The sequence below is a fragment of the Equus caballus genome, unplaced genomic scaffold, assembly GCF_041296265.1.
Source record: "Equus caballus isolate H_3958 breed thoroughbred unplaced genomic scaffold, TB-T2T unassigned-0002557, whole genome shotgun sequence".
Lineage (NCBI taxonomy): Eukaryota > Metazoa > Chordata > Mammalia > Perissodactyla > Equidae > Equus > Equus caballus.
The window spans coordinates 12501-40001 of NW_027222351.1; the positions used below are offsets into that span (position 1 = coordinate 12501).

The following is a 27501-nucleotide window of genomic DNA, read 5'->3' on the forward strand; positions in this document are numbered from 1 at the left end:
GCGCCCAACGACGGCCCGGCCGGGCGTGACCCTCCCCCGACTCGGAGGGGGGAGGCGCCGGCCGCGGTAGGCAAAGAGCGGCTCTGCCCACGCGCCACGGTGGTGGCGTCCGTGGCTACTACGCGCAGAGGAGGGGCGGCGGCTGGGGGGTCCGGTACCCCAAGGCACCCTCTCGGATCGCTAGAGAAGGCTTTCTCACCGAGGGCGTGTCGCCCCCGCCCATCGTCCGCCATCGGGCCCACCAAGGCGCTTACAGACACCATGGCCACACAACGCAGGAGGGGTCTGCGGTAGAGGTAAGGCCTAGAGCAAGTCGGAGCGTCCGTGGTCAGGGCCGCGAGCCCGCGCTGCCCCGGGCTCGCCATCTCCGGCCACACTGGGCTTAGCTAGGGATCTAAAAGGCCCCTGTGCGGCTCCCAAGTCAGTGCCTCCCCTCAGGCCGAGACCAAGGGAGGCAGAGACTGGGACGGAGGTGCCGATCAAACAGCACCTCCCAACCAAAGAGCCAGCATCACGCCGCTGGCTCGGCCCGCCACGATCACTCCCACACCCGCGTGGAAACCCCAGCAAGGGGAACACGCGGGCACGCGCCCGAGCCTGCCCGCCCCCACACGGCACGCCGTGGGGGGGGGCGACGAGGCACCCGTCCCCCCCGAGGGGGACGGGCACGCCTCCCTTACCGACTCGACCCCCCGCTTCTCAGACACACCAGCGCAGCGGTCACCTGAGGAGGGCGACGGGAACAGGGAACGACACCGCCAATCGGCCTCAGGCGCCTGAGGGACGACCTGGAACACTCCAGGGGCACCGCCAACGGCCGGGGGAGCGCGCTCACGCGTCCAAGAAGGCGCGCGGCGCGGCGGCAACACGGCCCGCCCCACCGTGGGGAGGGCCGCCCGCGAGACACAGCCAAGAGGCACAGGCGGAGCATCCGCCGCGTCACGGAGACCCCGACACCGCCCACGCCACAAGGCACGGGGCGGGGGAGCGAGGTCGGGCCGGATTCCGCACCCCTGCCACCTCCCACACGCCACTCGCAGCGGGGGAGAACGGGCGAGGGGGCCCGCGGGCAGAGCGAGAAGAGCGGTCCCGTTCGCCATGAACGTCCGTCCCTCGTCTGGCACGGCTTAGGCCCGGCCCGGGAGAGCACAGCATCACCACATCGATCAGCAGCATAACGCGAGGGATCCCCGAGCAAGGGAAGGCCGGCGAGGACAGCGAGCGGAGGAGCCTGCTTCAGCCTCACCGGCCCCCCTCCTCCTCTAGCAAGCGCGGGCGACGACCCCAGGACGAGAACGCCTGACACGCACTGGCACGGAGCCGGCGGGACGGGGTAAGTCGCGACCGCACCCGGGTGCCGGCAGCAGGGAGTGCACGTGGTAGAGGACCCCGCGCCCCTAACCCCGCCGCCCTCGGGTACCAGAGACCGGAGGTGGCACCACGGTCGCGGGGACGCCTGGAACGCACAAGAGCCGGCGCGCAGGCCCCAGCGGGCGGCTCAAGCGGCGGGGGTGGAAACGGGCGTCCGGTTCTCGGCCAGAGCCCGGAGACCTCCCCGCACACGCATCCAGGCACCCGGAAGCTCTCGGGCGACTGTCACCCGAGCAGAGCGTGTCAGCACTTATCTGGCGGCACAAAACCACCCATTCAGGGGCAAGAATCGCCGCGCCCGGAGACGGGGCCCACCCACGGATCACGAGGGGAACCCCTGGATCACGGCCACGGCCACCAGACCCCAAGCACGACCCCATCGCCACCAGGCCCGGAGCTCCCGGGGCCATCTGGTCGACCCCAGAAGCGTGGCGGCAGGGGGAGCCGGGGACAGCCTCCCCGGGCCGCCCGCGCGGGCCGGGACCGGTCGGTCCCTCCCTCTGAGTCGCCGGGTCAGGACTTAGAAAAGAATTCCACGGAGGAGCCTCCGGCGACCGGGCCCGGGGCGGGACCGTGGCTCCCGTCCCTCAGCCGGGGCTCCACCTACGCCTCGAGCCGGCCCCCTCCCACCTCCGGACAAAGACGCGACCCGCGAAACTCGGAGAGAGAAGTCCGGTCCGACGGCCCGGACCCACCCCGGGCACGCGTCCCGGCCGGGGACGCCCTCCCCGGCCCGCCCTCGAGGGCTCCCGGGGCCGGTCCACGCTCTTCTCCAGGGCGGGACTTGGACAAAAAACTGCCACGGAGGAGGAGGCATCCGAGGACCGGGCCCGGTCCCCACCGCCAGAGCCGGTCGACTCGGAAGACCAGTGGGGAAAAGGCCAGCCCGGCGGCCGAGCCCGTCGCGCCCTCCACGGGCCTCCCCCGCAAGGCCCCGGCCGGTCCCCCACCTCCGGAGCGGGGCGCGGAAAGGGGATCGGCGACGCGGAAGGCCCGACCACCGGGCCGCCCTCAGGACGACGGCCGGGCACGGGACGAGTTCCCTCGCCCGTTCCCCCGCGGTGGCCCCCCACCCCCTCCCGGGGACGGAGGGGCACCGGCGGCTGCTGGTCGACCCGTCCGGGAGGCCCCACACCCCGGCCGGCACCGGGCGGCGCGGCGACAGCCACCTCCCTCAGTAGCCTGCACCTCCAATCTCCGGCGAGCGGGCGTCGCGCTCACGCACCGGCGCCACCGGGCCAGATCCCGCCAGCGACGCCGGCCTCCCGGGACTCTGCCTCGGTCACCGCGGCCGAGTCCCGTCCCTTGGCCCGCGTCGCCGGAGCTCCGGAGGAAAGAGACGATATAAAAGCGGCCGCCAGGTGGCACCCGGCGACCGGCGACCGCCTCAGCGGGACGGAGCCGGAGCGCGGGCCCGCCGGGGAGCACAGCCGGGCCGCCGGGCCGCCAGATCCCGTCCCGGCGCCCCCTCGGACCCAGCCTCCCGGCCCAGCTCGGCCCCGGGGCGTCCGCCCGCGGGCTCCCGGCCGCCAAGGCGCAGCCCCAGCCGCAGGAGGGGGACCCGGAAAAGGTTTCTCGGGCGCTCACCGGGAAGGGGACGGGGAGAGTTCCCCCAGAGAGGCCAGGGGTCGGCCCGGGCCGGGCTGAGCCGGTGCGGCCGGGAGGCCGCCGCTTCCCGGAGCGGCCGGAGCGCCCCCGGGGCTCCCGGGAGGACTTAGAAAATCAGGGCGGGCGGGGACGGTCAAACCGAAACCAGGCACGTCATCCGAGAAGGACCGTGATGACGGGAGGAGGAAAGCTTTCAAGCGCAGAGGGTCTGTCGAAGGCAGGCGGAGAGTCTACCCGCTGAAACGGACGAAGATGGGAAAAAGAGGCTAGCTGAGGTGCCGACATTTAAGGAAATTAAAAAAAAAAAAAAAAGCACGAGGGCGTGGAGAACTGGGGGAAAATCAACACTGAGAAATCTACCCTCTGAAACTGACGAAGATGGGCAACAGGGGCTAGCTCGGGTGGCAATCTTTAAGCAGAACACACACACACACACACACACACACACACACACACAAGCGCGTAGAGACCTGGGGAAAAAGCAACGCTGAGAAATCTACCCTCTGAAACTGACGAACATGGGCAACACAGGCTAGCTCAGGTGGCAATCGTTAAGCAAAAAAATAAATAAATAAAATAAAAAACTACAATGGCGAGGAGACCCGGTGAAAAAGCAACCCTGAAAAAAGGTACCCTCTGAAACGGAGGAAGCAGGGCAACAGAGCCTAGCTCAGGTGACAATATTTAAGCCAAAAAGAAAGAAACAAAGAAACAAAGAAACAAAGAAAAGAGCAAGGGAGTGGAGACCTTGGGAAAGAGCGATACTGAAAAATCTAGCCTCTGAAACTGACAAAGATGGGCAACACACGTTAGCTCAAGTGCCAATCTTGCAAAGAAAACACACACACTCACACACACACACACACTGAGGGACGTGGAGACCTGGGGAAAAAGCAACACTGAGAAATCCACCCTCTGAAGCTGACGAAAATGGGCCACAGAGGCTAGCTCAGGCGGCAATCGTTAAGCAAAAGAAACACACAAGGGCGTGGAGACCTGGGGAAAAAGCAACACTGAGAAATCCACCCTCAGAAACTGAGAAAGAAGCGCAACAGAGGCTAGCTCAGGTGGCAATCGTTAAGCAAAAGAAACACACAAGGGCGTGGAGACCCGGGTAAAAAGCAGCACGGAGAAATCCACCCTCTGAAACTGAGGAACATGGGCAACAGACGCTAGCTCAGGTTGGAACCTTTAAGCAGAAAAGAAAGACACCAGGGCGTGGAGAGCTGGCGAAAAAAGCAACACTGAGAAAACTACCCTCTGAAACTGAGAAAGAAGCGCAACAGAGGCTAGCTCAGGTGGCAATCTTTAAGCAAAAGAAACACACAAGGGCGTGGAGACCTGGGGAAAAAGCAACACTGAGAAATCTACCCTCTGAAACTGATGAACATGGGCAACAGAGGCTAGCTCAGGTGGCAATCGTTAAGCAAAAGGAAAACACAAGGGCGTGGAGACCTGGGGAAAAAGCAACACTGAGAAATCCACCCTCTGAAGCTGACGAAAATGGGCAACAGAGGCTACCTCAGGTGGCAATCATTAAGCAAAATAATAAAATAAAATAAAAAACTACAATGGCGAGGAGACCCGGTGAAAAAGCAACCCTGAAAAAAGGTACCCGCTGAAACGGAGGAAGCAGGGCAACAGAGCCTAGCTCAGGTGACAATATTTAAGCCAAAAAGAAAGAAAGAAAGAAAGAAAGAAAGAAAGAAAGAAAGAAAGAAAAGAGCAAGGGAGTGGAGACCTTGGGAAAGAGCAATACTGAAAAATCTAGCCTCTGACTGACAAAGACTGGCAACACACGTTAGCTCAAGTGCCAATCTTGCAAAGAAAACACACACACTCACACACACACACACTGAGGGACGTGGAGATCTGGGGAAAAAGCAACACTGAGAAATCCACCCTCTGAAGCTGACGAAAATGGGCCACAGAGGCTAGCTCAGGTGGCAATCGTTAAGCAAAAGAAACACACAAGGGCGTGGAGACCCGGGTAAAAAGCAGCACGGAGAAATCCACCCTCTGAAACTGAGGAACATGGGCAACAGACCCTAGCTCAGGTTGCAACCTTTAAGCAGAAAAGAAAGACACAAGGGCGTGGAGACCCGGGTAAAAAGCAGCACGGAGAAATCCACCCTCTGAAACTGACGAACATGGGCAACAGAGGCTAGCTCAGGTGGCAATCGTTAAGCAAAAGAAACACACAGGGGCGTGGAGACCTGGGCAAAAAGCAGCACTGAGAAATCTACCCTCTGAAACTGACGAAGATGGGCCACAGAGGCTAGCTCAGGTGGCAATCGTTAAGCAAAAGAAACACACAAGGGCGTGGAGACCTGGGGAAAAAGCAACACTGAGAAATCCACCCTCTCAAACTGACGAACATGGGCAACACGGGCTAGCTCAGGTGGCAATTTTTAAGGAAAAATAAAAGGAAGTGCGTGGAGACCTGGGGAAAAAGCAACACGGAGAAATCCACCCTCAGAAACTGAGAAAGAAGCGCAACAAAGGCTAGCTCAGGTGGCAATCGTTAAGCAAAAGAAACACACAAGGGCGTGGAGACCTGGGGAAAAAGCAGCACTGAGAAATGTACCCTCTGAAACTGACGACGATGGGCAACAGAGGCTAGCTCAGGTGGCAATCTTTAAGCAAAAGGGAAACACAAGGGCGTGGAGACCTGGGGAAAAAGCAACACTGAGAATTCTACCCTCTGAAACTGCCGAAGATGGGCAACAGATGCTAGCTTTGGTTCAATATTTGAGCAAAAAAAAAAAAAAAAAAAAACACACACACACACACACAAGGGCGTGCAGAACTTGGGAAAGAGCAAGACTGAGAAATCTACCCTCTGAAACTGACAAAGATGGGCAACAGAGACTAGCTCAGGTGGCAATCGTTAAGCAAAAGAAACACACAAGGGCGTGGAGACCTGGGGAAAAAGCAGCACGGAGAAATCCACACTCTGAAACTGACGAAGATGGGCCACAGAGGCTACCTCAGGTGGCAATCATTAAGCAAAAATATAAAATAAAATAAAAAAACTACAATGGCGAGGAGACCCGGTGAAAAAGCAACTCTGAAAAAAGGTACCCGCTGAAACGGAGGAAGCAGGGCAACAGAGCCTAGCTCAGGTGACAATATTTAAGCCAAAAAGAAAGAAAGAAAGAAAGAAAGGTAGGAAGAAAGAAAAGAGCAAGGGAGTGGAGACCTTGGGAAAGAGCGATACTGAAAAATCTAGCCTCTGACTGACAAAGACTGGCAACACACGTTAGCTCAAGTGCCAATCTTGCAAAGAAAACACACACACTCACACACACACACACTGAGGGACTTGGAGACCTGGGGAAAAAGCAACACTGAGAAATCCACCCTCTGAAGCTGACGAAAATGGGCCACAGAGGCTAGCTCAGGTGGCAATCGTTAAGCAAAAGAAACACACAAGGGCGTGGAGACCTGGGGAAAAAGCAACACGGAGAAATCCACCCTCTGAAACTGACGAAGAAGGGCAACAGATGCTAGCTTAGGTTCAATATTTGAGCAAAAAAAAAAAAAAAAAAAAAAACCCACACACAAGGGCGTGCAGAACTTGGGAAAGAGCAAGACTGAGAAATCTACCCTCTGAAACTGACAAAGATGGGCCACAGAGGCTAGCTCAGGTGGCAATCGTTAAGCAAAAGAAACACACAAGGGCGTGGAGACCTGGGGAAAAAGCAGCACTGAGAAATGTACCCTCTGAAACTGACGACGATGGGCAACAGAGGCTAGCTCAGGTGGCAATCGTTAAGCAAAAGGAAAACACAAGGGCGTGGAGACCTGGGGAAAAAGCAACACTGAGAAATCCACCCTCTGAAGCTGACGAAAATGGGCAACAGAGGCTACCTCAGGTGGCAATCATTAAGCAAAAAAATAAAATAAAATACAAAACTACAATGGCGAGGAGACCCGGTGAAAAAGCAACCCTGAAAAAAGGTACCCTCTGAAACGGAGGAAGCAGGGCAACAGAGCCTCGCTCAGGTGACAATATTTAAGCCAAAAAGAGAAAGAAAGAAAGAAAGAAAGAAAGAAAGAAAGAAAGAAAGAAAGAAAGAAAAGAGCAAGGGAGTGGAGACCTTGGGAAAGAGCAATACTGAAAAATCTAGCCTCTGACTGACAAAGACTGGCAACACACGTTAGCTCAAGTGCCAATCTTGCAAAGAAAACACACACACTCACACACACACACACTGAGGGACGTGGAGATCTGGGGAAAAAGCAACACTGAGAAATCCACCCTCTGAAGCTGACGAAAATGGGCCACAGAGGCTAGCTCAGGTGGCAATCGTTAAGCAAAAGAAACACACAAGGGCGTGGAGACCCGGGTAAAAAGCAGCACGGAGAAATCCACCCTCTGAAACTGAGGAACATGGGCAACAGACCCTAGCTCAGGTTGCAACCTTTAAGCAGAAAAGAAAGACACAAGGGCGTGGAGACCCGGGTAAAAAGCAGCACGGAGAAATCCACCCTCTGAAACTGACGAACATGGGCAACAGAGGCTAGCTCAGGTGGCAATCGTTAAGCAAAAGAAACACACAGGGGCGTGGAGACCTGGGCAAAAAGCAGCACTGAGAAATCTACCCTCTGAAACTGACGAAGATGGGCCACAGAGGCTAGCTCAGGTGGCAATCGTTAAGCAAAAGAAACACACAAGGGCGTGGAGACCTGGGGAAAAAGCAACACTGAGAAATCCACCCTCAGAAACTGAGAAAGAAGCGCAACAAAGGCTAGCTCAGGTGGCAATCGTTAAGCAAAAGAAACACACAAGGGCGTGGAGACCTGGGGAAAAAGCAGCACTGAGAAATGTACCCTCTGAAACTGACGACGATGGGCAACAGAGGCTAGCTCAGGTGGCAATCTTTAAGCAAAAGGGAAACACAAGGGCGTGGAGACCTGGGGAAAAAGCAACACTGAGAATTCTACCCTCTGAAACTGCCGAAGATGGGCAACAGATGCTAGCTTTGGTTCAATATTTGAGCAAAAAAAAAAAAAAAAAAAACACACACACACACACACAAGGGCGTGCAGAACTTGGGAAAGAGCAAGACTGAGAAATCTACCCTCTGAAACTGACAAAGATGGGCAACAGAGACTAGCTCAGGTGGCAATCGTTAAGCAAAAGAAACACACAAGGGCGTGGAGACCTGGGGAAAAAGCAGCACGGAGAAATCCACACTCTGAAACTGACGAAGATGGGCCACAGAGGCTACCTCAGGTGGCAATCATTAAGCAAAAATATAAAATAAAATAAAAAAACTACAATGGCGAGGAGACCCGGTGAAAAAGCAACCCTGAAAAAAGGTACCCGCTGAAACGGAGGAAGCAGGGCAACAGAGCCTAGCTCAGGTGACAATATTTAAGCCAAAAAGAAAGAAAGAAAGAAAGAAAGGTAGGAAGAAAGAAAAGAGCAAGGGAGTGGAGACCTTGGGAAAGAGCGATACTGAAAAATCTAGCCTCTGACTGACAAAGACTGGCAACACACGTTAGCTCAAGTGCCAATCTTGCAAAGAAAACACACACACTCACACACACACACACTGAGGGACTTGGAGACCTGGGGAAAAAGCAACACTGAGAAATCCACCCTCTGAAGCTGACGAAAATGGGCCACAGAGGCTAGCTCAGGTGGCAATCGTTAAGCAAAAGAAACACACAAGGGCGTGGAGACCTGGGGAAAAAGCAACACGGAGAAATCCACCCTCTGAAACTGACGAAGAAGGGCAACAGATGCTAGCTTAGGTTCAATATTTGAGCAAAAAAAAAAAAAAAAAAAAACCCACACACAAGGGCGTGCAGAACTTGGGAAAGAGCAAGACTGAGAAATCTACCCTCTGAAACTGACAAAGATGGGCCACAGAGGCTAGCTCAGGTGGCAATCGTTAAGCAAAAGAAACACACAAGGGCGTGGAGACCTGGGGAAAAAGCAGCACTGAGAAATGTACCCTCTGAAACTGACGACGATGGGCAACAGAGGCTAGCTCAGGTGGCAATCGTTAAGCAAAAGGAAAACACAAGGGCGTGGAGACCTGGGGAAAAAGCAACACTGAGAAATCCACCCTCTGAAGCTGACGAAAATGGGCAACAGAGGCTACCTCAGGTGGCAATCATTAAGCAAAAAAATAAAATAAAATACAAAACTACAATGGCGAGGAGACCCGGTGAAAAAGCAACCCTGAAAAAAGGTACCCTCTGAAACGGAGGAAGCAGGGCAACAGAGCCTCGCTCAGGTGACAATATTTAAGCCAAAAAGAGAAAGAAAGAAAGAAAGAAAGAAAGAAAGAAAGAAAGAAAGAAAGAAAGAAAGAAAAGAGCAAGGGAGTGGAGACCTTGGGAAAGAGCAATACTGAAAAATCTAGCCTCTGACTGACAAAGACTGGCAACACACGTTAGCTCAAGTGCCAATCTTGCAAAGAAAACACACACACTCACACACACACACACTGAGGGACGTGGAGATCTGGGGAAAAAGCAACACTGAGAAATCCACCCTCTGAAGCTGACGAAAATGGGCCACAGAGGCTAGCTCAGGTGGCAATCGTTAAGCAAAAGAAACACACAAGGGCGTGGAGACCCGGGTAAAAAGCAGCACGGAGAAATCCACCCTCTGAAACTGAGGAACATGGGCAACAGACCCTAGCTCAGGTTGCAACCTTTAAGCAGAAAAGAAAGACACAAGGGCGTGGAGACCCGGGTAAAAAGCAGCACGGAGAAATCCACCCTCTGAAACTGACGAACATGGGCAACAGAGGCTAGCTCAGGTGGCAATCGTTAAGCAAAAGAAACACACAGGGGCGTGGAGACCTGGGCAAAAAGCAGCACTGAGAAATCTACCCTCTGAAACTGACGAAGATGGGCCACAGAGGCTAGCTCAGGTGGCAATCGTTAAGCAAAAGAAACACACAAGGGCGTGGAGACCTGGGGAAAAAGCAACACTGAGAAATCCACCCTCTCAAACTGACGAACATGGGCAACACGGGCTAGCTCAGGTGGCAATTTTTAAGGAAAAATAAAAGGAAGTGCGTGGAGACCTGGGGAAAAAGCAACACGGAGAAATCCACCCTCAGAAACTGAGAAAGAAGCGCAACAAAGGCTAGCTCAGGTGGCAATCGTTAAGCAAAAGAAACACACAAGGGCGTGGAGACCTGGGGAAAAAGCAGCACTGAGAAATGTACCCTCTGAAACTGACGACGATGGGCAACAGAGGCTAGCTCAGGTGGCAATCTTTAAGCAAAAGGGAAACACAAGGGCGTGGAGACCTGGGGAAAAAGCAACACTGAGAATTCTACCCTCTGAAACTGCCGAAGATGGGCAACAGATGCTAGCTTTGGTTCAATATTTGAGCAAAAAAAAAAAAAAAAAAACACACACACACACACACACAAGGGCGTGCAGAACTTGGGAAAGAGCAAGACTGAGAAATCTACCCTCTGAAACTGACAAAGATGGGCAACAGAGACTAGCTCAGGTGGCAATCGTTAAGCAAAAGAAACACACAAGGGCGTGGAGACCTGGGGAAAAAGCAGCACGGAGAAATCCACACTCTGAAACTGACGAAGATGGGCCACAGAGGCTACCTCAGGTGGCAATCATTAAGCAAAAATATAAAATAAAATAAAAAAACTACAATGGCGAGGAGACCCGGTGAAAAAGCAACCCTGAAAAAAGGTACCCGCTGAAACGGAGGAAGCAGGGCAACAGAGCCTAGCTCAGGTGACAATATTTAAGCCAAAAAGAAAGAAAGAAAGAAAGAAAGGTAGGAAGAAAGAAAAGAGCAAGGGAGTGGAGACCTTGGGAAAGAGCGATACTGAAAAATCTAGCCTCTGACTGACAAAGACTGGCAACACACGTTAGCTCAAGTGCCAATCTTGCAAAGAAAACACACACACTCACACACACACACACTGAGGGACTTGGAGACCTGGGGAAAAAGCAACACTGAGAAATCCACCCTCTGAAGCTGACGAAAATGGGCCACAGAGGCTAGCTCAGGTGGCAATCGTTAAGCAAAAGAAACACACAAGGGCGTGGAGACCTGGGGAAAAAGCAACACGGAGAAATCCACCCTCTGAAACTGACGAAGAAGGGCAACAGATGCTAGCTTAGGTTCAATATTTGAGCAAAAAAAAAAAAAAAAAAAAAAAACCCACACACAAGGGCGTGCAGAACTTGGGAAAGAGCAAGACTGAGAAATCTACCCTCTGAAACTGACAAAGATGGGCCACAGAGGCTAGCTCAGGTGGCAATCGTTAAGCAAAAGAAACACACAAGGGCGTGGAGACCTGGGGAAAAAGCAGCACTGAGAAATGTACCCTCTGAAACTGACGACGATGGGCAACAGAGGCTAGCTCAGGTGGCAATCGTTAAGCAAAAGGAAAACACAAGGGCGTGGAGACCTGGGGAAAAAGCAACACTGAGAAATCCACCCTCTGAAGCTGACGAAAATGGGCAACAGAGGCTACCTCAGGTGGCAATCATTAAGCAAAAAAATAAAATAAAATACAAAACTACAATGGCGAGGAGACCCGGTGAAAAAGCAACCCTGAAAAAAGGTACCCTCTGAAACGGAGGAAGCAGGGCAACAGAGCCTCGCTCAGGTGACAATATTTAAGCCAAAAAGAAAGAAAGAAAGAAAGAAAGAAAGAAAGAAAGAAAGAAAGAAAGAAAGAAAGAAAGAAAGAAAAGAGCAAGGGAGTGGAGACCTTGGGAAAGAGCAATACTGAAAAATCTAGCCTCTGACTGACAAAGACTGGCAACACACGTTAGCTCAAGTGCCAATCTTGCAAAGAAAACACACACACTCACACACACACACACTGAGGGACGTGGAGATCTGGGGAAAAAGCAACACTGAGAAATCCACCCTCTGAAGCTGACGAAAATGGGCCACAGAGGCTAGCTCAGGTGGCAATCGTTAAGCAAAAGAAACACACAAGGGCGTGGAGACCCGGGTAAAAAGCAGCACGGAGAAATCCACCCTCTGAAACTGAGGAACATGGGCAACAGACCCTAGCTCAGGTTGCAACCTTTAAGCAGAAAAGAAAGACACAAGGGCGTGGAGACCCGGGTAAAAAGCAGCACGGAGAAATCCACCCTCTGAAACTGACGAACATGGGCAACAGAGGCTAGCTCAGGTGGCAATCGTTAAGCAAAAGAAACACACAGGGGCGTGGAGACCTGGGCAAAAAGCAGCACTGAGAAATCTACCCTCTGAAACTGACGAAGATGGGCCACAGAGGCTAGCTCAGGTGGCAATCGTTAAGCAAAAGAAACACACAAGGGCGTGGAGACCTGGGGAAAAAGCAACACTGAGAAATCCACCCTCTCAAACTGACGAACATGGGCAACACGGGCTAGCTCAGGTGGCAATTTTTAAGGAAAAATAAAAGGAAGTGCGTGGAGACCTGGGGAAAAAGCAACACGGAGAAATCCACCCTCAGAAACTGAGAAAGAAGCGCAACAAAGGCTAGCTCAGGTGGCAATCGTTAAGCAAAAGAAACACACAAGGGCGTGGAGACCTGGGGAAAAAGCAGCACTGAGAAATGTACCCTCTGAAACTGACGACGATGGGCAACAGAGGCTAGCTCAGGTGGCAATCTTTAAGCAAAAGGGAAACACAAGGGCGTGGAGACCTGGGGAAAAAGCAACACTGAGAATTCTACCCTCTGAAACTGCCGAAGATGGGCAACAGATGCTAGCTTTGGTTCAATATTTGAGCAAAAAAAAAGAAAAAAAAACACACACACACACACACACACAAGGGCGTGCAGAACTTGGGAAAGAGCAAGACTGAGAAATCTACCCTCTGAAACTGACAAAGATGGGCAACAGAGACTAGCTCAGGTGGCAATCGTTAAGCAAAAGAAACACACAAGGGCGTGGAGACCTGGGGAAAAAGCAGCACGGAGAAATCCACACTCTGAAACTGACGAAGATGGGCCACAGAGGCTACCTCAGGTGGCAATCATTAAGCAAAAATATAAAATAAAATAAAAAAACTACAATGGCGAGGAGACCCGGTGAAAAAGCAACCCTGAAAAAAGGTACCCGCTGAAACGGAGGAAGCAGGGCAACAGAGCCTAGCTCAGGTGACAATATTTAAGCCAAAAAGAAAGAAAGAAAGAAAGAAAGGTAGGAAGAAAGAAAAGAGCAAGGGAGTGGAGACCTTGGGAAAGAGCGATACTGAAAAATCTAGCCTCTGACTGACAAAGACTGGCAACACACGTTAGCTCAAGTGCCAATCTTGCAAAGAAAACACACACACTCACACACACACACACTGAGGGACTTGGAGACCTGGGGAAAAAGCAACACTGAGAAATCCACCCTCTGAAGCTGACGAAAATGGGCCACAGAGGCTAGCTCAGGTGGCAATCGTTAAGCAAAAGAAACACACAAGGGCGTGGAGACCTGGGGAAAAAGCAACACGGAGAAATCCACCCTCTGAAACTGACGAAGAAGGGCAACAGATGCTAGCTTAGGTTCAATATTTGAGCAAAAAAAAAAAAAAAAAAAAAAAAACCCACACACAAGGGCGTGCAGAACTTGGGAAAGAGCAAGACTGAGAAATCTACCCTCTGAAACTGACAAAGATGGGCCACAGAGGCTAGCTCAGGTGGCAATCGTTAAGCAAAAGAAACACACAAGGGCGTGGAGACCTGGGGAAAAAGCAGCACTGAGAAATGTACCCTCTGAAACTGACGACGATGGGCAACAGAGGCTAGCTCAGGTGGCAATCGTTAAGCAAAAGGAAAACACAAGGGCGTGGAGACCTGGGGAAAAAGCAACACTGAGAAATCCACCCTCTGAAGCTGACGAAAATGGGCAACAGAGGCTACCTCAGGTGGCAATCATTAAGCAAAAAAATAAAATAAAATACAAAACTACAATGGCGAGGAGACCCGGTGAAAAAGCAACCCTGAAAAAAGGTACCCTCTGAAACGGAGGAAGCAGGGCAACAGAGCCTCGCTCAGGTGACAATCTTTAAGCCAAAAAAAAAAAAAGAAAAGAAAAGAGCAAGGGAGTGGAGACCTTGGGAAAGAGCGATACTGAAAAATCTAGCCTCTGAAACTGACAAAGATTGGCAACACACGTTAGCTCAAGTGCCAATCTTGCAAAGAAAACACACACACTCACACACACACACAGTGAGGGACTTGGAGACCTGGGGAAAAAGCAACACTGAGAAACCTACCCTCTCAAACTGACGAAGATGGGCAACAGATGCTAGCTTAGGTTCAATATTTGAGCAAAAAAAAAAAAAAAACACACACACACACACAAGGGCGTGCAGAACTTGGGAAAGAGCAAGACTGAGAAATCTACCCTCTGAAACTGACAAAGATGGGAAACAGAGGCTTAGCTCAGGTGGCAATCTTTAAGCAGAAAAAAAAACAACAACAACAAAAAAAAACCCCACAATGGAGTGGAGACCCGGGGGAAATCAACACTGAAAAATACAAATACAATGGAAGGCCAATAGACAGAGCAGGCACTTTCACCTGGGGAGGAGGAGGTACGCATGGATGACCAATGAGCGCATGAAAAGATGTGAGCTGTTCCCTGGAAAAGCAAGTGAGAAAATTAGAGGGAGACATTGTGGGGACACATGGGTGAGACTGGCTTCTTCCAAATACAGGAACAGGATCAAACTGCTAGTGAGGTCGCGGAGAAGCCAAGTCAGTCACTCACGCCTCACTGGTGGTGAAGGGAAACGGTATGGCCTCTGTGAAAAATGGCGTGGCGGGTTCCAAAACTCACACGCCGCGGAAACAACCACCGAAAGTGGCAACCTACATAAGCCCTTGGTGTATCTTGCCTCCTAAGAGCGTCTGTATGTAGCTGGAGCCTTGGGTCGTTAAGGCTTCCACAGTGATCTGTGGTGGTGGTGGTGGGGGGCCTTGGGCCTTGGGGGTCTCCGCTGGACCTCCAGGAAGTCAGCTTTTGTGGAGTCCCGTGAGTCCTTCCAGGGAGGGAGGCATCCAACCCGAGGGTGGTCTGGAGGGCCCCACTCCCGCCACTCCCGGGGGCTGGGGCGGGGGGCGGGGTGGGGGCTGCGGCCACGTTCCTGTTCATTCACACAGAATCCGGGGCATGAATGTTCTTAGCAGCTCTGTTCCACACAGACCCACACTGGAAACCACACAGACGTCCTGCAAGTCCCATCCCTTGCTCATGTCGCCGGGGCTCCGGAGGAGGGCCACTCTGTAAAAGCGGCCGCCAGATGGCGCCCAACAACCGGCGCGGAGGGGTCAGCGGGAGGGAACCGGCCAGCGAGAGTGCACAGCCTGAGCCCACCGCCGGGTCAGGTCTCTCTCTGTCTACCTCTGTCTCTGTCTCTCTGTCTCTCTGTCTCTGACTCTGTCTCTCTCTCTCTTTCTCTCTGGGCCCGCTTGGGGCGGCCGGGAGGTCACCACGCGAGGCCCCAGGGTGTCCACCTCGGAGCTCCCAGGCAGCACAGGGCAACCCTGGGCGCAGAAGGAGGTCTTGGAAAATCGGCGGGGAGGGGGGTGGGGTGGGTGGGCTTGCCAGGAAGGGGACAGACTCCCCACGTGACTCCTGGGCCGGGCCGGGGCTGCCGGCTGGCTGACGCGGACAGAGGGTGGAAAAGTCCCCGGAGATGCCACGGGGCAGGCCGGGGCTGCCGGCCCCCGATTCCCGGAGCGGCCCGAGCACTTCCCGGGTCCCGGGAGGACTTAGAAAATCAGGGCGGGGTGGGGGGTGGGGGTCGCTGTCAAACCGAAACCATGCACGTCATCAGAGAAGGACCGTGACGACGGAGGAATTGTCCGCAGTCTGTCAGGAATTGTGTGCAGCCTGTCACTTCCGGCCCAGAGGGTCTTTCTAAGGCAGACGGACAGACGGAGCCCACAAGTCGTAGAGGAAAGGACCGAGCCGCTTGGCCGCTGAAAAGTTTACAAGACAAAACGGGTCTCCCTCCGCACGGGGCCACAGCAAAGCCCAAAGACGACACACGGGGGGAGCATGGGTGCAGATTCACGTGTGGTGATAAGAATATGGATTTCAGCAGGGCTTCCCGTCCTCATCAACAAGCAGAAGCACCCAAATGGTGCGGGTTGGGGGCAGAGACCTCACAGCCATTCCCTCCACAAATCGAGTTCCCCGGGACATCCTCACAGCGCCGTGCTGTGAGTGTGTGTGGGTGTTTAAAATGGGGTAAATGTGGACGTGGAACTGCTCCGTGAAACCAAAATAACAACAGTCGTAGATCTTCTTTGGTCATTTAGAAAATTCTTCCCCCTCCCCCCCCCAGCGGTGCACGTATTTCCCTTCCAAATAAGAAGAACGGGAAAGGAGATGTTAAAGGCAAGCAGAGAGAGGAAAACTGTTGCAAAACAAAAGCTGAGCTCCCGTCCGAGGGAGGCCTCCTCCGTTAGAGGCCTAGGAAATCATTCTGACAAAATGGAGGATCTCTGTCTTTGGTGTCGATTCCCTCAGAGGTCAAGAGAAACCTTTTCCAATGTCTTTATCAGGAGGAGACTAGAAGTTAGAGAAAAGTATCCTTTCGAGAGCGAGAAAAACCAATTCTGATTTTGCATCAGCTTCCCTCCGATCTTGAAACTCATTGACTTGATTCCATTCTGTCGATGGAAATAATCCGGAACCAATCTATCCGTGAAAATCGGGGTGAGTTTATTCTGACCTAAGATGTAAGGACTGTGGCCCGGGGCCTTTCTTCCTGAAGGAAGAAAGGGCGCCCGGGAAGTGGGGTGTACAGAGTGCTTCTAGACCCCCAGAGAGGACGTTTCACATAGGATCGAAAGGTCCCTTGGACGATAGTCGCGACACTGCTCTGTCAGCACAGCGATCGACAGACACTGCTGGGTGGCAGGTCTGTTGTCTGGGCCTGGGTGGTCACAGGTGAGCCGGATGGTCAAAGGTGAGCGCAACCATCCGTTCCTAGCCTAAGGAAAGATGCCTCTCCTTAAGGAAAGGCCCGAGCACGGGGAAGCTGCTCCTTTCCCTTAAGGGCATTGGTTCTTGCCGTAGGAAATGTTTAAAGCAGATCTACGATGCGATGCGTGCTCGACGGCCACGTCAGGCCCTTTTGGAAAAACACTGTCAGGCCGAATTAGGCCGACACCCAATGGCTTCCTCATAGACTCCAATAGATCCTATCGCTCGCCATTTCTATCTGTCCACTCGTTCCAATTTTAGGCCACTTGACCACGAACAGACCTTTTTCTCAGATTTTTTTCCCCGTGATCACCTTTTCACAGACAAAACGATCTTTACTTTTTAGGCCCTCTTGCCTGAAGGCAGCCATCTCACTTTCCTTGAACACAAAGATGTTTCCCATATTCACTTTTAGTGGCTTTTTGTTTTGTTTTGTGTTGTTTTGTTTTGAGGACGATGAGCCCTGAGCTAACTGCTGCCAATCCTCCTCTTTTTGCCGAGGAAGGCTGGCCCTGAGCTAACCTCCGTGCCCATCTTCCTCTACTTCATATGTGGGACGCCTACCACCACGTGGCTCGCCCAGCGGTGCCACGTCCACCCCCGGGATCCGAACCGGCGAACCCCGGGCCGGCGAAGTGGAACAGGCACACTTAACCAGCGTGCCACTGGGCCGGCCTAGTGGCTTTCATCGCATTCGTTAAGTAGAATTTTTAACCCTCACGAACCTTAATTTTGGTGAAAACTAAGAAGTCAGCAATTAGGAACTGTCCTTCCCATGAGCAGTCTGTCGCTTGGCCAATTTCTAAACACTTGGCCACTTTTAGAAACATGGGATTTCATAGGTTTATCTCTTCCTTCGCTTTATTTGATTTCATCTCACTTTAGTTTTTGGGTGAGGAAGATCGGCCCTCACAGAGCTGACGCCTGTTGCCAATCTTCCTCTTCTTTCTGCTTGAGGGAGAGCGGGCCCGAGGTAACACCTGCGCCCCACTTCCTTGATCTTGCGGACGGGATGCCACCACAGCCCGGTGTGAGGAGCGGTGGAGGTCCACGCCCGGGATCTGAACCCGAGGACCCCAGGCTGCCGAAGCTGAGTGCAGGAGCTTAACCACTATGCCGCCGTGCCGCCGTCCCCTGTCAAAGCTTTTAATAAAGCACGAGACGTGTTCCTCGATAGACCCAAACGTCTTTTCGTTTCCGTATCCTCACAAACCCAAAGTAGATAAACTTCTATTTAGCCACTCACGTCTCAGGTTCTATCTTACTCGGAAATGATCTACATCGTCAAGGAAATTGTTTTTGTCTTAAGTTTGGCACCCGAGCTAACGACTGTTGCCAATCTTCCGTTTTTGTTTTTTCCCCCCCCCCGATTTTTCTCCCCAAATCCCCCCCATGACATAGTTGTCTATCTTAGTTGAGGGCCGTTCTAGTGGTGGCATGTGGGACGCCGCCTCCACACGGCCCGACGAGCGGTGCCGTGTCCGTGCCCGGGATCTGAACGGGCAAAACCCTGGGCCGCCGAAGGGGAGCGTGGGAACTTAACCACTCGGCCACGGGGCTGCCCCCGTCCGTGGACTTTTTTATCACCTGATTTCACCTCGCAAAACTTCAAAGCTTCAAGTTATCAGAGAGGTTTGGGAAGTTGTTTCTATTTATTTAATTAATTTATTTTTCGAGGAAGACGAGCCCCGAGCTGACACCTGCTGCCAATTCTCCTCTTTTTGCCCCGGGAGAGTGGTCCCGAGCTAACATCCGTGCCCATCCTCCTCCCGTTGATAGGCGGGACGCCGACCACAGCATGGCTCACCAAGCGGCGCCACGTCCGCACCCTGGATCCGAACCGGCGAACCCCTGGCCGACAAAACGGAACGTGCGAACTTAACTGCTGTACCGCCGGGCTGGCCCTTCGGGAAGTTCTTTTCAGGACACGGGCCATAAACTAGAATCACCGCTACAGGTTTATCGGAGCGACATCAGCGTTCGTGGTGGATTGAGTCGTCCCCTCTGTCTCTCCCCTCCAGGGGACAACCAAAGGGACGTCTATCGACCCACCCACCAAGGATTCCCCCCCCCCGCATGGCACAGCAGGATGCCTGAGAGATCCACGCAGCCCTACAGCGGCAAGTCACATTCGCACGGTCAAAATTCAATGGCAGAGGGGGCTGGCCCCGTGGCCGAGTGGTTAAGTTCGCGCGCTCCGCTGCAGGCGGCCCAGTGTTTCGTGGGTTCGAATCCTGGGCGCGGACATGGCACTGTTCATCAGACCACGCTGAGGCAGCGTCCCACATGCCACAACTAGAAGAACCCACAACGAAGAATACACAACTATGTACCGGGGGGCTTTGGGGAGAAAAAGGAAAAAATAAAATCTTTAAAAAAAAAATTCAATGGCAGAGACAAAACGTTAAGGTCAGCGAGAGGGAAGAGAATAACCGGCCCAGGAGCAACGGTGTGAAGAACATGGAGAAGACGGGTCCTAGACGCCGGGGTCCCCGGAGCAGCGATTTCATCAGAGGCCCGCGAACGTCCACGATCTCCACACCACGTTTATGGCCGACTGCGTGTGTGGGTCCTTTGGAATCGACCAGGCTACCGTCTGGGCCACTTTGGGACATCGTGTCTAGCTGCCCCGAGCGGTGGAGCTGTCGTTCGAGTGTAAGATGGGGCCCGTCCGGGGAGAGCATGGGGACGGGGAAAGGGAGGCCGCGGGAAGTCACAGAGTCTGAGGTGTTCGGGGGAGACCGACTCTTCTAAAGTGGAGGCGGTAGAAGGAGAGCAGCAGGATTTTTGGATTTTTGTTCTCTCTGTTAGGTATCTGGGTCCGGAGGAGAGTGGGGCGGGGGGGGGGGGATGGTTGTGATGGTGGTGGTGGTGGTGGGTGTGAGGCTGAGGCAGGGCTGGTGTTTCCTTTCCGGGTCAGGTGAAAGAGCTCCTCCAGTGGAGGTTTTTGGACAAGGGGTCTGGTCTGGCAGGATGGGAGGTTGCGGGTCGAGCCACAGGGGAATCTGTCGTAGCTCAGACTCGGGCCTTTGAAGAAATAGACAGAGAGAGGAGTTTTGCTCTGTCTGTCACCGCAGCCGGCACCTCAGGAGCAACAACAGAAGGCTTCCCGAATGAGTGAAGGGGCAGGAGCCAGCGTGCCCCGTGCCTCTCTCAGCCCTGCGCCGGCAGGGAAGGAAGCAGGCAGGCAGGCAGGCAGGCAGGCAGGCAGGCAGGCCTCAGGGCTACTCCCGTCCTACTGCCCGGTGGTCCCTGTCCCGGCCCCGCCCCCACTCTCCCCCTGACCCTCACCGCTCCCCAGCCCTCTTCTCAGCCAGAGAGGCGATGGGGGGGGCGGGGCGGTCCCAGAACAAGTTTCCTCTCATCCACCATCATCTTGCCACCCTGACGACTTGGCCCGAGATCCTGCCTAGGCTGTAGCCGTGTGTGGTTTTCCTGTGGACAAGGGGGCCGGTTCACCATTTCGGAGGAAACCCCTAGCCTTCCACTGCCGAGTCGAGTCGGTGGGACTCGCCAGCCTGGGAGGGGGGAGGGGGGGGAGGGGAGGTCAGGCCCATTCATTCCGACGGGCCTGGTGTCAGGGCTTCATTCAAGTGCAGGAAGCTCTCTCCCATGGCCTCGGGCTCTTTTCCATTGAACGGCTTTCTTCAATTCCCCCACCCTTAGGCCGCAGTCCGCCAAGGGCCGGGAGGCAGGGAGGGAAGATGTTGGGGCAGGGTGGCTGTCTGAGAAACTCGCCTCGTCTGGGGCAGAAAGAGTGCCCCCCTCCTTTCTCTAACCCTACTAGACTGCTTGAGGATCACGGACGGTTTGGCTCATCGATGAGCCCTGCGTTATGGGCCCGGCAAGCAAACTCCTAACTGGCAACCCGCTGCTCTAGGCGTGTGTGGGTTTTTTGATCATTCACCTTCAAGTTCGCACGACATTGGTCCGTGTCCCCCGCCCCAGCTTCCCATGGGAAATCCTCCGTCTCTTTCCACAGACTCACTGGCGACTTCACACAGCGCCTGCCTCCTCCTCCTCCTCCTCCTCCTCCCCCCCCCTCCTCCTCCGAAGGAAGGGGCTGACCCCATGGCCGAGCGGTTGAGTTTGCACGCTCCGCTTCAGCGGCCCGGGGCTTCAAAGGTTCGGATCCTGGGCTCGGACACGGTACCGCTCATCAAGCCACGCTGAGGTGGCGTCCCACACGGCAGAACCAGAGGGACCCTCAAAGAGAATATACAACTAGGTACTGGGGTGCTCTGGGGAGAAGAAGAAGAAGGAGGAGGAATAAAAAGAAAAGATAAGATTGGCAATGAGCTCGGGTGCCGGTCTTTAAAAAAAAAAAAAAAGAGGAAGAAAGATGGACAAACAGGAACGAATCCCACTGACGGCACCTCCAAATGGTGGGGGGTAGGGGGGTGGGGGGGGTGGGGAGTGGCATCATCGGGCCAATGGTGACTCTAAGTCGTGATCCCGCGGTTGTGTTATTTGATATTTTATCGAATCGATTTATTATTTTATTTTTGAGGAAGATGAGCCCTGAGCGAACATCTGCCGCCAATCCTCCTCTGTCGGCCGAGGAAGACTGGCCCTGAGCTGACATCCGTGCCCATCCCCCTCTACTTTCCAGGTGGGACGCCTGCCACAGCGTGTCTCGCCAAGCGGTGCCGGGTCCTGCGCCCGGGATCCGGACCGGCGAACCCGGGGCCGGCGGAGCGGAACGTGCGAACTTCACCGCCGCGCCACCGGGCCGGCCCCCGGAGTTGTTTTAAAAATCCAGTAAGGGGCTGGCCCCGTGGCCGAGTGGTTAAGTTCGCGCGCTCCGCTGCAGGCGGCCCAGTGTTTCGTCGGTTCGGATCCCGGGCGCGGACACGGCACTGCTCATCAAACCACGCTGAGGCGGCGTCCCACATACCACCGCTAGAAGGACCCACAACGAAGAACACACAACTATGTACCGGGGGGGCTTTGGGGAGAAAAAGGAAAGACAAAAAATAAAATCTTCAAAACTCCAATAAAACTTTGAGTGAAGACGACGAGGAGGATGCGAAACGTATCTCACGCCTCCGAGCCGAGCCGTCCGTTTAGGAAGGGGGACGAGGACCCTTTGTAAGCGATGTCCCTTTTTAAGCACCATTCTAAACCACAGAACAGAACTCCCTCTCCTCGACCCGGAGCGACCCGGAGCGAGGAGGTTCCTGGGTGTGTCAGAGAGGGCCACGTCCTCTGCAGCACGAACGAACCGCCAGGGTTCGGCCACGGGAAAGAATTTCTTCCTCTCCAGGCGGACTAAAAGTCGCCGACGGCAGCGGGCGTAGGTGCTATCCTTCCCGTCCAGGAAAGGCAGGGAGAACTTCAGCCGTGAAGAGAAGGAGGTCTTCCTCACTCCCCGTTTCGGGAGGGCCCCTTTGGCAGGGGAGTTTTGTCTCCTGATTTCAAGTCAGGAAGAAAAGGGAGAGAGAGAGAGAGTGTCCTTCTCGTGCCAGGTCGGTCTGAGGGGGACCTCCTCTGGTTTCCTCCCTTCCCAGGGAAGGCCGTTCGCTCCTTCTTCTAGAAAAAGCTCCCAAAGCACCACCGCCCAGGATGGTTGACCTACGCCCATCGTCCCTCCTTTCCCAATCATTTCTACCGCGACAGAGGGACAGAGGCCCCGGCCCCATCCCCATCCCCACCCCCACCCCCATCGCCTGCCTCCTTGATGGCCAAAGGAGCTGCCTCTGAGAATGGAACGGGGCTTGGAAACCTTCTAGAGGGGTGACTCTCACCTGCCTGCCTGCTGGGAAAAGCACCCACGCTGTCCATCGGACTGCCCTTTTGGGCAAACGTAGGCGTGCCACATAGCGATCGACAGCTATGGCGGGGGGGCGGGGGCGGGGTGGCGTGGTGGTGCCCAGGATCCACGACACGTGACGGCTGCGGAGCACGACAGCCCTAAGACCTTGAGGGAGACGGGGTGGCGCGTGAATCCTTTCGGAACGAGAACGACAGGAAACGCTGACGGGGACGTGTTCTCGTCTCGAGAACACACCAACGCCTCGCACGGTGTCTGACCCGGGGTGCCTCTGACTTTTGTCATCAGAGACGATCCTGTCGACCGCCCCTCACGCTTTGGGGAAAAGGGGAGAGGGACTCGGTAGCACGGGAGAAGCCATCCATCCGCCCTTCCTTTCCGTCTTCACGGCTCCTTCTCGTGGAAAACGAGGAAGCCGTCCGGAGGAACGGAACACTGACCCGGGCCAAAGCGTGGCCCAGCCTGAGCCTCCAAAACCTTCTGCTAAGTGAGAGGTGCCAGACATCCAAGGCGACCTACGTTGCGATTCCACACAGAGGAGAGAGCTAGAACGGTCCAACCCTAGAGGGCGACAGCAGATGGCGGCGGCGGCGGCGGCGGCGGCGGCGGCGGTGGTGGTGGTGGTGGTCGTGGTGAGGCAGATCCGGGAGTGGGGCCGTTTTTTCTTTCGGAGGGAGGGGATGGAAACGGAAACCTTCTGGAAATAGATAGCCGTGACGGATGCGCCACCTTGGGGAGAGAGACCCCCGAAGGCCACTGGCTTGTGCCCCGTGGAAAGGATGGATTCGGTGGGATGGGAATTCTACCTCCGTGTAGAGCGTGTGGTAAACCACGAGGTGGGTGGGTGGGTGGATGGCCTCCCTGCCTCGCCTCCACCTAGACGTCCACACACAGAGACCGACGAGGGAGGGAGGGAGGGAGGGAGGGAGGGAGAGAGACAAGATGGACAGAGGCCGAGGCCGAGGCCGAGGCCGAGGCAGTGAGCGAGTAAGTGATCGACCCTGGCCATAGGGATTCCTCAGAGGGCGTCTCTTGGCTCCCCAAACGAAGAATGTGTGTGGAGATCGAGAAAGATCACCGACCTAGGAGAACCAGCAAGACTTCCTCACCCTCCAGAGAGCCGCTGGGCCCCTGCCGTCCCTGCCACCGCCACCCCTACCCCTCGCCTTTGGCAGCGACGCCAACGAAAGGCAGGCAGACGAGTGGGAGAGTCGTGTGGTGGTGTCCCCCAAGGAAGGTGGGTCCATGCCGACGAGCGGTCGTCGGCGTGTGGAAAAGCCAGAGGCGGGCTGACTAGAAGGAGGGCGTCCTGGGGGAAGGGGCCAGGGTGTGAGGGAGAGAGGCCTGTTTCTCTTCCCCTGTTGGTCCCAAGTCAGGGGCCCAAAGGAGGAAAGCTGTCCGTTCCTTTCCGACTCGGACGGTTCGGGCGGGACCGACCGATCCCCGTGGCGGCGCGGTCGGGGCTTTCTGGACCAGAACCCCTCTCTCCGTCGCCTTTCGACCACACACACGCTTTAGAGGCCAAGAGAAAATGGATCGGGTCTCTCTGTCTCTCTCCCTAGAAAACAAGGGCCGGGGGCCGAGCCCGTGGACGAGCGGTCAAGTACGCGCCCCCACCCCGACCCCCGGCTTCGACGGCCCAGGTTTTCACCGGTTCGGATCCTGGGCGCAGCCCCAGACCCAGCATCGCCCTTCAAGCCCACATAGCAGAAACCCGAAAGACCTACCACTGGAACCTACAACTATGGATGGACGGGACGGGACGGGACGGGGCGGGGCGGGGCGGGGCGGGGCGGGGGTGGGGGGGGGCGGCTTTGGGGAGAAGGAAGAAAGAAAAAATAAAAGAAACACAAGGACGGTCATCGCGATAGTTCTTTCCACTTCCATCCATATGTTAACAGGACCCAAGTTTCCCGACCTCCATTTGGATGCATGTTAACTAAATGGAGAAGCTATTCAAAGGACTCCTCTAAAGAAGTCCACGTTCTTCTTTCTAAATGATAATGAAAATCATTGTCACCACCGCTCTTCCGACCCTCCATGTCCAGACGGCCTCCCGCCCCTCCCCCATCCCCAACTCCCGCCCCGCCCCGCCCCGCGCCGACCCCCGCCCCCGGCATTCGCCCCGCCCACCTTTCCCTCTCCACTCCTACCCCCCCGCCCCCCGCCGCCCGGGACACCACCCCCCGCACCCCACCCCCCCCCCATCCCGGCCGGGCCACCTGGTCGACCTCCTCGAACACTATATAAGAGGATGCCGGGCAGCCGGTGGCGCCCGACAAGCGGCCTCCTCACCGGCCGGACGGATCAGCCTCGCGGGGGCGGGCGATGGGGAGGCGTTCGTCCAGGTCAGGTCAGGTCAGGTCAGGTCAGGTCGGGGGAGGGAGGATGCAGCGCCGGCCGGCCTGGTGCGTGGCCTGGTCCCGATCCACCCCGCGTCTCGTTTCTCGGGCCGGGACGAGTACAGGCGGGGAGGCCGACTCGGTCACGGAAAGCGGCCTTGGGGAGGTTTTGGCGAACGTCCCTGTCCCAGGGCCGTCTGCCGACTAGGGGACGGAGTCCTCCTCCATGCGCCTTCTCGCCCCCAGTCGGGCGGGTTGTGGGTCGCGCGGTCGACTTGGCCATTTCACCGGAGGCGTCCTGCCTGCCGGGGCTCCCTCCCTCGGGCCGGTGCGAGCGGTCCTCGGGCGGCCCGGGAATTTGGGCCGCAGCGAACGAACGAACGAAGCCCGTCCCTCCTGCGTCGGCACGGATGAGACACAGCCCTGGTGGATGGAGCCGCTTTCCTCGGGTTTCCTTTTGCTTTCGGCCGCTGCTGCCACCAAACCTCCCTAAACGATAGGAATGAAAACGGGAACGGTTGGCATAATAAAAGCGTTTTGGTTGGCGTGTTTCTTGGCTTTTGGGGACTCGAGAGGTATGATGGATGATCTCCGATTGTCCTTTGGAAGGAAGGTCTATTTCATCCCAGTCGCACGAACCCCGCAAACGTGCGGCTGGACGAGGGAGGGAGGGAGGGAGGGAGGGAGGGAGGCCAACCACGGGATTTCCGCACGACCAGCTGATGGACACGACCGCCCCCGTGAGCCGGGCGGAGGGCAGCCGCCCGGGTCTCGCAGCTACGTGCCCGCGGAACCCTCGGGACTGCGAGAAGCCCGAGCGACCCGCAGTCACGCGGCGCTCGGCGCGGACATCTGGTCGGCCCGCGCGCCACGGGACCGGGGGCCGGGCCGCTGGTCGACCCGGCAGGGCGGCGGCCCCAGCGGCGGCCTCGCCGCCGCTCGTCCGCAGGCTCCAGGGAGCCCTCGGGGCTCCGAGAAGCCCGAGCACCCCGTGGCCCCGCGACCCCTCGGCGCTCGGCGCGGACATCTGGTCGACCCGCGTGCCACCAGACCCGGGGGCCGGGTCGCCGGTCGACCCGGCAGGGCGGCGGCCCCGGCGGCGGCCTCGCCGCTGCTCGTCCGCCGGGTCGCCGGAGCCCTCGAGCCTCCGAGAAGGCCGAGCGCCCCGCGGTCCCGCGCCGCTCGGCGCTCGGCGCTCGGCGCGGACATCTGGTCGACCCGCGCGCCACGGGACCCGGGGGCCGAGTCCGGGCCGGGCCGCTGGTCGACCCGGCAGGGCGGCGGCCCCGGGGGCCTCGCGGCTGCTCGTCCGCAGCCTCCAGGGAGCCCCGAGGGGCTCCGAGAAGCCCGAGCGCCCCGCGGCCCCGCGGCGCTCGGCGCGGACATCTGGTCGACCCGCGCGCCCCGGGCCGGGGACCAAGTCCGGGCCGGACAGCTGGTCGACCCCTCCGCCCGGCCCGGCCGAGCCCGGCGCGGCACCCGCGCCCGGCCTCCCGCCGCCGCACCTTCCCTCTCTCGCCCCACCCACGCGTCCGCGGCGGGTCGAACCACGCGGCGGGATGCTGGTCGACCCGCACCGCGGACGGAGAGAGAGGGAGGGAGGCGCGGGGCGGGGGAAGCGCAAGGGCCACGCACCGGCCGGCACGCCGACCCCGCCGGCACGCCGCGCCCTCGAGGCGCGGCGGCCGTCGGACCGCGGCCGCCCCGGGCGGCGTCCGCGCCGCGAGCGCACCGCCGAGGCCCCCCGGTCCGCGGCGCCCCCTGGGAAAGGGGGCCGCGGGGCCGCCCCCCGGCGGCCCACCGCTCGGGCCGCGCCCGCCGCCCTCCCCTTCCCCCGTCCCAGCCCGGGGCGAGGCCCCGGCGGGGGTCGGAGAGGGCGCGGCGCGGCGCCGAGGCGGGGACGCGCCGGAGGGGCGCCCTGCCCGCGCCTTCCGCTCGGCCTCCGCCGGCCGCCGGTCGGCGGCGGTCGGCGGGGCCGCGCCGGAGAGGGCGGTCGGGGAAGGACCGACCGACCGACCCGACCGACCGACGGACGGACGAGACAAACCCTTGTGTCGAGGGCTGACTTTCAATAGATCGCAGCGAGGGAGCTGCTCTGCTACGTACGAAACCCTGACCCAGAAGCAGGTCGTCTACGAATGGTTTAGCGCCAGGTTCCCCACGAACGTGCGCTGCGTGACGGGCGAGGGGGCGGCCGCCTTTCCGGCCGCGCCCCGTGTCCCGGGACGAGGGGCTCTCCGCACCGGACCCCGGTCCCGACGCGCGGCGGGGGCGCGCCGCGCCGACGCGGGGGGGCCGCGCGCGCGGCGGCCCGCCGGCGGGGACGGCGGGGACCCGGCTATCCGAGGCCAACCGAGGCTCCCGCGGCGCTGCCGTATCGTTCCGCTGGGCGGGATTCTGACTTAGAGGCGTTCAGTCATAATCCCACAGATGGTAGCTTCGCCCCATTGGCTCCTCAGCCAAGCA

At 56.9% G+C, this 27501-nt stretch overlaps 1 long non-coding RNA gene across 1 annotated transcript; it reads left to right on the top strand.

Annotated features, from left to right (window-relative positions):
- Positions 1 to 15546: 15546 nt before the first annotated feature.
- LOC138922786 (uncharacterized) lies at positions 15547 to 18135 on the top strand. Its single transcript, XR_011435905.1, has 2 exons — positions 15547 to 16650; positions 17426 to 18135. It is a non-coding gene; the product is annotated as an uncharacterized lncRNA (long non-coding RNA).
- The last annotated feature ends 9366 nt before the right edge of the window (positions 18136 to 27501 follow it).